Source organism: Dasypus novemcinctus, chromosome 7 (genome assembly GCF_030445035.2).
Source record: "Dasypus novemcinctus isolate mDasNov1 chromosome 7, mDasNov1.1.hap2, whole genome shotgun sequence".
NCBI lineage: Eukaryota > Metazoa > Chordata > Mammalia > Cingulata > Dasypodidae > Dasypus > Dasypus novemcinctus.
In genome coordinates, this window is record NC_080679.1 from 38,265,892 (window position 1) to 38,278,204 (window position 12,313).

At 39.8% G+C, this 12,313-nt stretch overlaps 1 protein-coding gene across 4 annotated transcripts in view; it reads right to left on the reverse strand.

Moving 5' to 3' along the window:
* The window catches only part of ADAM23 (ADAM metallopeptidase domain 23), a 173,997-nt gene that overhangs the window by 77,137 nt on the left and 84,547 nt on the right, over positions 1 to 12,313 (reverse strand). The gene's annotated exons all lie outside the window — the stretch shown is intronic.

Here is a 12,313-nt window from a genome sequence, read left to right on the forward strand (position 1 = left end):
GAGTGCTGGACTCAGTGTTAGGACATCTGGGTTCCTTTTCGGACTTGCCACTAAGAATGATGATAACGAGAGAGATAAGTCAGATTTATTGACCACTTACTATATCTGAGGCATGGTTAAAAGGTATTAACTCATTTAATCCTATTGACAACTGAAGAACAAGTGGAAGTTCTCCTAGAATTTAGAAGTGTGCCCCTTCAGCCTTCATTCCCAATTCTGCAAAACAAAGGGCTGGAGTAGAAGACACCACATGTTCTTTCCTGCTCTGACATTCTGATTTTCTATAATTCTGCCTGATCGTAGATTTGTTAGGAAACCCAGGCACTACTTCTTTAACTGAAATGCAGAAGGACTAAATGATTTCACCAACTGCACCTGATGCAATTGAAAAGTGACCCAATAAGAAGGGCTAAAAGGGCGACTTACAGCCAGTCCACAGAGTCACTGGGAGCCTCATGCATGCAGCCAAGCATGGTTTCCTGTATGAGCTGAAGGACAACCTTTACAGCACAGAAACAGAGCAGATGCTGTACCTTACATGTTTTCCTACTGAAATTGCTAGTCAAACATATATTTTGATGATTCAACATTTGAAACTAGATTATAGTACAACTACATCTTCTATTTTAAAAGTCTAAGCAATAGTAAAAGTAATGTAATGTACTGTAGAAGTAAAACTCCATAGACTTGATAATATTTAATAGGGTACAGAAACTTCTTTCATTTATGATTAATTAAGTTAGCTCCCAGCACTATGAATATATATAAACAGGGCTGTTGATGTTAACATTTCTCTGAGGAATTCTTCCCTCATACCAAGAGGCAGAGAGGTTTTCCTAACTGCATTCTAATTACGTCTCTCTACAGGTAATTCATTATTTTCAAAATTCTCAACCACCCGATTGCTGGAGCATGTCTGAGAGTTGAAAACAAAGTTATTTTAGACCACTGTTTCTGCCAGTAATTACAAGAGTAAATTATAGCAATCTAACCATTAATTGCCAAATCTGCTAAAGGTCACTTCAATCATCCTATTTCCCCTTTTGAAGGGACTCTTCCCCCATGGACATACCTATTTCTAATATCTTACATTTGAGAATCTTAAAGAACAAAAACAGTTACTTTTCTGGGAACGTGTGATAAACCAAGAAGGCCACAATGCCTCTTCAGTCCCCACCATCACCACTCCATTCTTCTACCTCCTATAAAGACCCCACATTCCCCTTTGCCCCTTCCTTTCCTCCCATCTTATCGCAGCGAGCCCTACCTTAAAACTGCTTCTTTCCTCAACAAAGCTTCTCTAGCACCTGGTAAAATGGCTAGCACCCAGGAGGCCTTGATCAATATTTGCTGGATGAACAAACATCCTCCAACACCCACACATGCCAGACTCCTCCTGTGCACTGGAAAGCCGGGATGAAGAACGCAACTCTCTGCAAATGAAGCTGAGCAAAAATCAGCAACTATGTTTGAGATCAGTCATCTCACCCTCACAGATAATTTGTAATTTCCCTTTAAGGGTAATTAATGCTAAATAAAATGTAACCTAGTTAGTTATAAAAGTGTTGAAGGAATGTTGAAGTAGCAGAACTTTGAGTATCTGACAGGAACACTGAAAAGGAAGAAATGAAGAGTTAAGGGTGCGGTGATGTGTCTCCAGCCCCACCCAGCAGATTAAGAACAGGTAATATACCTCTCTGAAGGCCTGTAGATGAGTTTTCAGGCCTGCTTGAGGATCTCTCTAAGTTCTTTCTTTCACTCCTACTATCTGTAATTTCATTAGCAGAATTTTCTGTTGGGAGCAGAAATGTTCAAACATGCCAATACCGATCCGTTTGGCAACTGTGGTCCCAAGCATCAATTGCCATTTTACTTTTTCAATCAGCCACTTGGGAGTCTAGTTCTGCAGAGCTTAATAATTCCTGTGAGAAGTGGTAAAATGGGAGGTCCTAAACATCCTAAGATTTGAAATAAGCATCCCTTTTCTAATAATTTACAGAAAGCTAGGCGCCATGGTACTACAATGTTTCTCATGTGGTTGTCTGGTGAAAGAAGGGTGGCCTTTGGAAATAAAGGGATAAGGAAGTTCAAAGCCAGGTGGAAGAGAGTGGAAGTATGAGAGTAAGGAAACACTCTTGAACCTACTGACTCTGCAACTTCATGGTGAAAATGCAGCACTGAGGTCATGAAAAGAACATGAGCCATAGAGTCAGAATGAGTGTGATTCTACTAAAAATATGAAGGACAAGAGTTAGCATCTTGAAGATGCTGACTTCTAAGAGTAAGAGTATGGGAAGACTATTAAAACATGGTAAATGTGCCAAAAATCAGGCCAATGAAAGGGATTGATGCAGAAATAAGGTGATGTATTCACCAAATTCCATTTCATTTTCCTCTTCTTGGCATGGTAAGACTAACATTCATAAGTTCCCCAGCATTAGCTTGGGGCCAACAGACTGTATTCTGGCTAATGAGGTATAAGGAGAAGTGATGTCTGTCCCTCTGGCATGGTCATTAAAATCTCTACATGATTAGCTCAGCTCTCTCTTCTATGACAACCCAGAAGCCACATGCTCCAGGTGGCACCACTCTAAGATTGATGAAGTCTAGGTTCCTGAGTCATAATTTGGAGAAGAGTTGACCAGGAGAGCCATTCCACTTGTATTTGACTATGATGTGGGTGAGAGAAAAGGTTTATTACTGTGTAATGTCTCAGGCTTTATGCTTGTGACTAAAACATAGTCTAACCTATCCTGGCTAATTCCAGGATTTAGCACAAAAAAATCTTTTAGGAATTTATGTTCAAAAGAAGTTCAAAACCATCAGTAAATATAGAAAGGGAGTTGCTATTGTATCTAGGCAAGAGCTCTGCTTTGAGAAGATTTCGTATAAATTTATATATATAAATATATATATGTATGTATGTATGTATGTATTTCTTGGTACCCTTGAGTTTAAGATTCATGTATGCAATGAAATTAAGAAATGAAATAACCAAGTGGTCAAAACTCCAAAGAGTTTATATCTTCCATTATAGGGAGGATCATTATGGAGAAGCCAATTGAGAAAGTTACTTACTAAGAATTCCTAATGCTTATACATGTTAATAACTAAAAGGATGAATGACTTCTAATTTTATAGAAAGAAACTTGGATCCCTTACTTGAAAGAAAGAATCATATGCTATGTTTGAGATGACCCTGCTCAGGAACACTTAGGAATGGGTTTATCAAGCAAATTAATTGTTTAGAATAAGATGGCATACATTATAAGAGTCTTGGACTAGAAGGAAGACTACCAGGGAAGTCATATCGGAACATAAGAAAACCACTTGTTCTACATGCGTTAAAGATCATTCACCTTCTTGTAAAAAATAGTTCAACTACTAGTTTCTACAAGTTCCTTCTAGTTCTTAAAAGTCTGAATTCCCTGAAAGTTTAGGTTAAGTCCTATCTACCTCTGTAGCAGTTTGATATTATTTATGAATTCCAAAAAGAGATATTGTTTGTAAACTGGTCTGTTCCTCTAGGTGTAATACCCTTTGTTGTATTAAATTCAAAGGCTTGATTTTGTAAAGATTAAGGCTTTGATTTGACCATGTCATTAGGGCATGCAAGGTTGAGCTCTTGCCCCCTTGGTGGCCTATATGAACGGACACTCATTCCAGGAAATAGATATGACAGAAAAGAGGAAGGGAGCTTCATAGATATGAAAGAGGATCCTGCAGACCCAGAAAGAGAGATGAGCCATTTGCCTGATGGTTTGAAGCTGAAGAGAACAGAGCAGCTGAGCCCTAGACAGCCTACAGCTGAGATTGGAAGAGGCTGGGCCCAAGGAGCCTTAAGAGGAAAGAGGAAGGCTGAACCCTAGCAGATATCGCCTGCCACCTTGAGTCAACATGTGGCAGAAGACTTAGGGTGAGAAAATACCTCTTATGGCGCGTTGAGTTGGACAAGCTTTGTAACTGTAAGCTTTTACCCCAAATAAATACCCTTTATAAAACCCAACATATTCCTGGTACTTTGCATCAGTACCCCTTTGGCAAACTAATACAGCCTCTAATTAGGAAAATGAGTGGGTTGTTGGAAGCAGAAAAAAATTTTCTGAAGGCTCCCAGAGGCCAACAGGGCATTCCTTCACCAGGTAAGAGTCAAGTTGAACAGTAGTAAACACCAAAGCTTAACAACTAGACGGCCATATAATTTATCATCCAAACAAGGGCATATCTGGGAGTGATGAGAGACATCAATAACTATGCTAGCAAAACAGACATAAACCAGGACTGTCTCAGGTAAGCAGGAACATACCTTTTCTGAAGGTTACTCTTCAGAAAAGTCAAATTTAAGGTACACCCACCAAGTTCTCCACAAAAAAATCAGACCAGTCTACAAGATGCTAAACACCCTGTAGCAGTGTGATATTATTGATGTATTCTAAATAGAAATATTGGATTATGTTTGTAAACTGATCTTTTCCTCTGGGCATATTAGATTATATTGGATTCATAGGTTTATGTAAGTAATTATGTAAACCTCCTGTGCCAGTAGGGCACTGAGTCCCCACCTCTTGGTGGGTAGGGATCACAGATAAAAGGCATGGCAAAGGACAGAGTTGGAGGGTTTTTGATGTTGGAGTTTTGATATTGGAGTTTGACGCTGAAGCCTTAATCTAGAGCCCCAGGTAGTAAACTCACAGAGGGAAGAGAAGCAAGCCCCAGGAAGGGAGGAACCCAGGAAACCTGAAGCCTCACAGACGTCTGCAGCCATCTTGCTCCAACATGTGAAAATAAACTTTGGTGAGGGAAGTAACTTACACTTTATGGCCTGGTATCTGTAAGCTCCTAACCCAAATAAATACCTTTTATAAAAGCCAACCAATTTCTGGCATTTTGCATCAGCACCCCTTTGGCTGACTAATACACACCCAAAGCTGAAATGCTACTAAGAAAACAGAATGTGAGCCTGTCTCTTTGTCCAGCTGCTTTTGTGGGCTACATGAATATGTTTCACATGGCCTCTGTTTTAAGAAGGCCTCAGCCCATCATATCATACATGGGAGGGGAGGTGGTCAGCCTTCTGAGATATGGGATCCAGGAAGCTCTAAGCCCAAGTTCACTGTAATACACTGATATGTTAGGTTTTGCCACACAATGTCTTTGTTTTTAACTAAATGTATCATGAATATCTTAATTCAATTCTCAAAAGTAAAATATATAGGTTACTTCCATATGTGTTCAAACTGGGACTGGAACAGAAGATGACTTTTATTGGAACAAATAGTGGCAAAGATTAAATTACATCTGCCAAATAAGGTGTACTATTAATTTCTAGTTTTATAATGTAAATTTGCTCATCTGATTATTTTCTGGTTAATAATGCTTAACTTCTCAATATTAGCAACCCAGATCACTCACAAATGGATCTTGACAGATTTATCCAAGAAGTCTCCAGCCATCCCTTCCTGCCAGATCTCACATTCATTCATTTAGTGACAACAAATGGTAGTGACTGTGGACATTTTCAATTTCGAGGGACTTCAAACATAATGAAGCACAATGCATGCTCCATCTTTACACTAGAAGTTTGTTTGTTTTTTTATTTTATACACATATAATATTCTAAATTCATTAGAAAATTACTATAAGTGGTAATGAAGAGAGACAACGAATTTAAACTCAATACACTGATACAAGCATAAGCTTGTAATCTTATGATTATGCTTCTGTCCTTATATTACATTCCTTTTTGAAAACAATACTTTAAAAAGATAAATTTTCAATTGCCACTTTTCTCAAGTTTTAAGAAAACATTAGACTCATTCCCCTTAAAATAGTTTCACTGCAAAAGTTGTTTCAGCTAGAAAATATATATTCCCATAGACATAAACAATACAGTAAGATTTTTTAACTGTGCTAAAAGATTGTAGGCCTGGCAAAGTTGGGATTTAAAGAGTGTAGAAATGATATGTTACGTGGGTTATATAAATTACAGGTTGAATAGAGGTTTTGTGTTAAGTCAGACAGAGATGGCATGCTAGGCAAGGGCTGGGGAACGTGGGCATATTTCATAGACAGGGAGCTGCGGGTGAGAACATTCCTAGCACGAGTAGGATGCAAGGGGTTAAGCTTCTTCCAGGGTCACAACAGTAACTTAATGAGTCACTAAATAAAATGAGAGGTTGCAACAGGAATTTTATTATTATTATTTTTTAAAGATTTATTTATCCCCCCCACCAGTTGTCTGCTCTCTGTGTCCATTTGCTGTGTGTTCTTCTGTGACTGCTTCCATCCTTATAAGCAGCACCAGGAATCTGTGTTTCTTTTTGTTGCATCATCTTGTTGTGTCAGCTCTCCCCCTGTGTGGTACCATTCTTGGGCAGGCTGCCCTTTCTTTCATGCTGGGCAGCTCTCCTTACGGGGCGCATTCCTTGCGCGTGGGGCTCCCCTACGCGGGGGACACCCCTGCATGGCAGGGCACTCCTTGTGCGCAACAGCACTGAGCATGGGCCAGCTCCACACGGGTCAAGGAGGCCTGGATTTTGAACCGTGGACCTCCCATGTGGTAGGTGGACGCCCTATCCATTGGGCCAAGTCTGCTTCCCACAAAAGGAATTTTAATGTGGAGGTACTCCCGCATCTCAAAGGAGATGGATCCCCATCTAAACCCCACAAGGCTAAGGAAACCCTGGAATAAGAAGGACAGTAAACACAGGCAGGGCTGCAAGTTAACAGATAAGGGAGTAGAGAAAGGGGGAGTTAGGAGAGAAATGGGGAATGAACTAGAGGCTATGTCAAAGCTGAGGACTCAGCTGAGTTGGTCAGTCAATAAGGAATAGCCAATGGAAAGCTCCCTGCAGAAGAGGTGGCATCAATGAGACATTAAAATGAGATGTTTAATTTCTCCTCTCCAATGGTCTGATTTGAAGGCAGCCCATATGACGTGGCTAGTACTGGTAATTTTGAGATTCTTTTGTGGTAGAATCATGGTTACATTCACAATTTAGTTTTATCCCCATGTCATGAAGCAAAGGGAAATTGAATCCAAATAATGATGGCTTGCTGATTGCACAAAGTCACATGGCTCAAATTTCAAAGTTAGTAAAGAAGTCAATATTATAGTTCATTAAATATTACTTTAATTTAGGCTCTTTCCCGATATGCTGATATTTATTTATGTGACTATTAAACCAGGCATTACAAATAGTGAAAGGATAGGGAATGGATGTGGATCCATTATCAACCTTGCCTTCTGATAACCTTGTCTAGGACAAACAACTCTCCTCCAACTCCAGTTCTTGCCATATTCTAAGATAAGAACATTTTAGTTCTTTCATTTTTCAAGCTATACAGAAAAAAACTGTGCATTTGTTTATAGAGTATTCCATTCTTCCCAGTTATGTTTGAAATGGTGAAAAGAACAAAAAAAGAAACCAAGGGATAAATTATCAAAAAGAGTAATAATTAAGTAAGGTGCCTGGTTAAAAAATAAATAAGCAAAAATAAAATATGTTCCTAAGGGCACCAGAAAAAACAACCTAGAAATAATCTGGGGGTGGAGGGAAATTTGTACTAACAAGGACTGAAATAAAAACAAGTTTCGAAATTTATACACACACGCACACACACACATATAAATAACCCAAGAATGAACTTTGATTTAAATAAATGTGCAGATATGTATGTTAAGTAAACTATAAATCCTTACTAAGAAAAATAAAAGAATTCATGACTGAATGAATCATAGTCTCTGATTCTCCATGGGAATACTCAATATTATAAAGACATCTATTTCCCTCAGCCTACTTTATTACTTAAATATAATTCAAGGCAAAATCTCAGAAAATTATTGTAACGACAAAATGATTCTAAAGTTCTCCTTAAGGAAAAACACGATTAGTCAACAATTAATCAAAATAAGAGTTTTTTTCTTTAAAAAAAGATACATTCCTCCTACAGCAACTGAAGATACAGGTCACTGGCCTGAATAGACAGGTAGTAGGGTAGAATGGAAAGTCCAGAAAGAGATTCAAATTCACATTTTAAAAAACTTAAATGATAATAATGGCCTTTTAAATTAGTAAAAAGGAAAATAAGAGTAAATATGCTTGTGACAAGTGACTAAAACACTTTGGGAAAGAATTTAGATCCCTATAGCCTATGCTAAACCATTACGCACTAAAGGCATGTATGTTTTAAATGAAGCTGTGGCAGCCTGATATTATTGATGCATTCCAAAATGAAATACTGATTATGTTTGTAAACTGGCCTGTTCCTCTGGGATAGTGATACCCTTAGGTTGTACTGGATTCAGAGGTTTCACTTTTACTTGATTAAATTATGATTAGGGCTTTGATTGGGCCACATGAGTAGGATGTGGGGGTGGGACTCACAGAGAAAACGACAAAGCAGACCGTAAGAGTTTTAATGCTGGAATCCCAGGAAGTACAGACACAGAGAAGCAGACACATGAGGAAATAGAGATGGCTTCATTAGACATGGTAGAGGCCTCTGGAAGAGAGAAGAGCTGTTTGCCTGACAGTTTACAGCTGACTTTGTGGAGAGACCAGAGCAGCTGAGCCTGGAGAGAAACAAGCCCCAGCAGAGAGACTTAGCTCAGCCTACAGCTGATACTGGAAGCAGCTGGGACCATGGAGCCTTAAGAGGAAGAGGAAAGCTGGATCCTTGCAGATGAACCCAAGAACCCAGGAAGCCTGAACCTTTGCAAACGTCAGCAGCCATCTTGATCCAACGTGTGGCAACAGACTTTGGTGAGGGAAGTAACTTATGCTTTTTGGCCTCATAACTGTAAGCTTCTACCCCAAATAAATACCCTTTATAAAAGCCAACAGAGTTCTGCTATTTTGCATTAGTACCCCTTTGGCTGACTAATACAGAAGTCATGAATCTACTATAAAAATACAGCTGAATATCAGGGAAGAGAGAGACCTTTGTAAGCATGATATTACACCCAGATGTCAAAGAGAAGTTAACTGTTAAGACTATAAAAATTTTTAAACTTCCATGAGTCAAAAAAAAAAAACAAAACATTATAACCAAAATTTCAAGGTGAACTGAAGAAAAAAATATGTGGCAAAACAAATGGCTGCTATAAAACATAAGGAACCTTTAAAAGCCAAAACCAAATAAAAACAAACAATCCAATAGAAAATTGGGCCAAAGACTTCAGCAGGTAATTCACAAATCAGAATTTACAGAATACAATTCATGGGAAAAGGAAAACAAGATCTGATGGCAATCCATCAGATAGAAATGTACAATTATACTAGTAATAAAAGACATGTAAATTGAAAAACCATGAGACCATTTCCCCCCATCAGTTTGGAAAATAAAAATGAATGGTAGTAACAAGAGTTGAAGAAGGTGTAGAAAAACTGGCACTGCTCACATTACTGTTGAGAATGTGTCTTTCTAGGGGGAAATTTGGCAACAAGTATCATAAGCCCTAAAAGCATGTTCACCCTTTAATCCGCAAGTTCCACTTATTACACTTGCCTGAGGAACTAAATGAACAACAGAAGAGATGGATGGATGGATGGATGGATGGATGGACGGATGGATGGCTGGATTTAGATAAATCAAGAGACAGATACACACATAAATATACATAGATACATATCTGTATGTGTATGTATATGCAAATAAATATGTACAGCTCCATATACATATACACAAGGCTATTCTCTAGAGATGATGTAGATGTGAGTAGGTTTATATGTACTTTAACACACACTGAGAAAGACACAACATCTTTAAATGAAAAATGCATATGAGAGAATACCATGTGTGGTAATCCTTTAAAAGTATGTTTATAAGAACCAGCAAGATGGCAGCTGAGTAAGAAGCTCCTAGAGTCAGCTCCTGCTACAGGGCAGTTAGCAAACACCCAGAGCTCTCTGGAGCTAGCTGAAGCACCTGTTTGGGGGCTCCAGGAGGTCAGAAGAGCATCCTGCAATGTCCTTGGGGGAGTGGAATGAGGAGACTGCCCGTCTGCAGAGAAGACTCGTAAGTAGAGGCTCCACGCCATGGAAGCCGGTGCCCATCCTCCATTGGAGGCACAAGCCACCTGAGGAGCTGTTCTGTGGCTGGAATTGAAAGCTCCACTTCACCAAAATGGGGGAGGAAGAGACAGCTGGGCACCACTTTCAGCTATGAGGAGGAAATTCAGTGGGCTACAGTACGATCCTGAGAACAGCTAAGGTTTGAGCCTGTCCAAGTTAGAAAGAGGCTGGGAGCTGCCATCTTAACCCCACGCCTGGCACAAGGGAAAGCAGGATGGATTGAAAATCCCAGTGCTGGTGGAGACTGGTTTCTTTCCATCCAGGTAAGATTGCAGGTCTAGCCTAAGACTCAGTGCCACCTCCAGCAGGGAGGAAACTGAGGGGACCTGAACCAGCATCTCGTGGAAATTACCAGCCAAGCTGCAGAGGCTAGTGATTATCCTACTCTGGCAGCATGTCGCCCCAGGAGCTATTCTGTGATGGGAATTGGAAGCTCCATTTCCCAGAAACTGGGGAGGAGGAGAGGGTTGGCTGCCAATTTCGGCTACTGATTGAGAGACTTGGCTGGCTAAGAGATAACCTTGGGAACAGCTGGGGTAAGAACCAGCCCAAGTCAGAAAGAGGTCAGTAGCCACCATTCTGACTCCACCCCCAGCCTGAGGGGAAGCTGGGCTGACTGAAAATCTCAGTGTTGGCAGGAACTAGTTTCTTTCACGCAGATCAGCCTGCAGCCCACCTAGGCTTCAGCCCTGCCTCTGGTGCGGAGGAGGATGAGGAGCCCTGCACCAGCCTATACAGGTAACTGCAGATAACTTTGGCTGGCATAGACTGATGATCAGAAGTCTACCAAGGCAACTGCGATCATCTTGGACCCACACTACATAGACTGCTGCCTACACCTACAGCTCCAACCCTGTACCAGGCAAGGGAGAAAGGTATGTGAAGCTTCATCAGTCTGTCCGGGCAACTACAGTCTAGGCCTGCATGTGGATTATTCCACATAGCTGTGACTCTGTCCCTAGCCCTGGCAAAGGAGAAAGTTGGAAGAAGCTCCATCACTCCCTGTGCAGTGAGGGCAGCTTGAGCCTCCACAGCTTACAGCACCAACTACATGCTTGGCTCCTACTACATAACCAGCAAGGGAGAAATGATAGGAATCCCTAAACTAAAGAGAAAAACTGTATCCAGTATGGCCCAGTTAAAGGAACAAGATAAGCCTCCAGATGACATAAAGGAGTTGAGACAACTAATTATAGATGTTCAAACAAATCTCCTTAATAAATTCAATGAGATGGCTAAAGAGATTAAGGATATTAAGAAAACACTGGATGAGCAGAAAGAAGAATTTGAAAGCATACATAGAAAAACAGCAGACCTTATGGGAATGAAAGGCGCAATAAATGAAATTTAAAAAACATTGGAATCACATAATAGCAGATTTGAGGAGGCAGAAGAAAGAATTGGTGAGCTTGAAGAAATGGCCTCTGAAAGTGAACATATAAAAGAAAAGAAGCATGGAAAAAATTGAACAAGGTCTCAGGGATCTAAATGACAGCAAAATGCATACAAACATATGAGTAATGGGTGTCCCAGAAGGAGAAGAGAAGGGAAAAGGGCAGAAGGAATATTTAAAGAAATAATGGTAGAATATTTCCCAACCCTATTGAAGGACATAGATATCCCTGTCCAAGAAGCACAACGTACTCCCATCCAAAAAAAACCAAATAGACCAACTCCAAGACACATACTCATCAGAATGTCAAAGGCCAAAGACAAAAGGAGAATTCTGAGAGCAGCAAGAGAAAAGCAATGCATAACATATAAGGAATATCCAATAAGATTAAGTGCAGATTTCTCACCAGAAACCATGGAGGCAAGAAGACAGTGGTCTAATATATTTAAGATACTACAAGAGAAAAACATCCAACCAAGAATCTTATATCCAGCAAGACTGTCTTTCAAAAATGAGAGCAAAATTAGAATATTCACAGATAAACAGAAACTGAGAGAATTTCTAAGCAAGAGACCAGAATTTCAGGAAATACTAAAGGGTGTGCTAGAGCCTAAAAAGAAAAGACAAGAGAGAGAGGCCTGGAAGAGAGTCTAGAAATGAAGATTATATCAATAAAAGTAACTAAAAGTGTCAAAAGAGTGGTGAAAATAAAATATGACAGATGAAACTCAAATAGTCAGGAATAAACTTAACCAATGATGTAAAGCACTTGCATTCAGAAAACTGCAACTCAATGTTAAAACAATCAAAAAAGCCCTAAATAACTGGAAGAATATTCCATGCT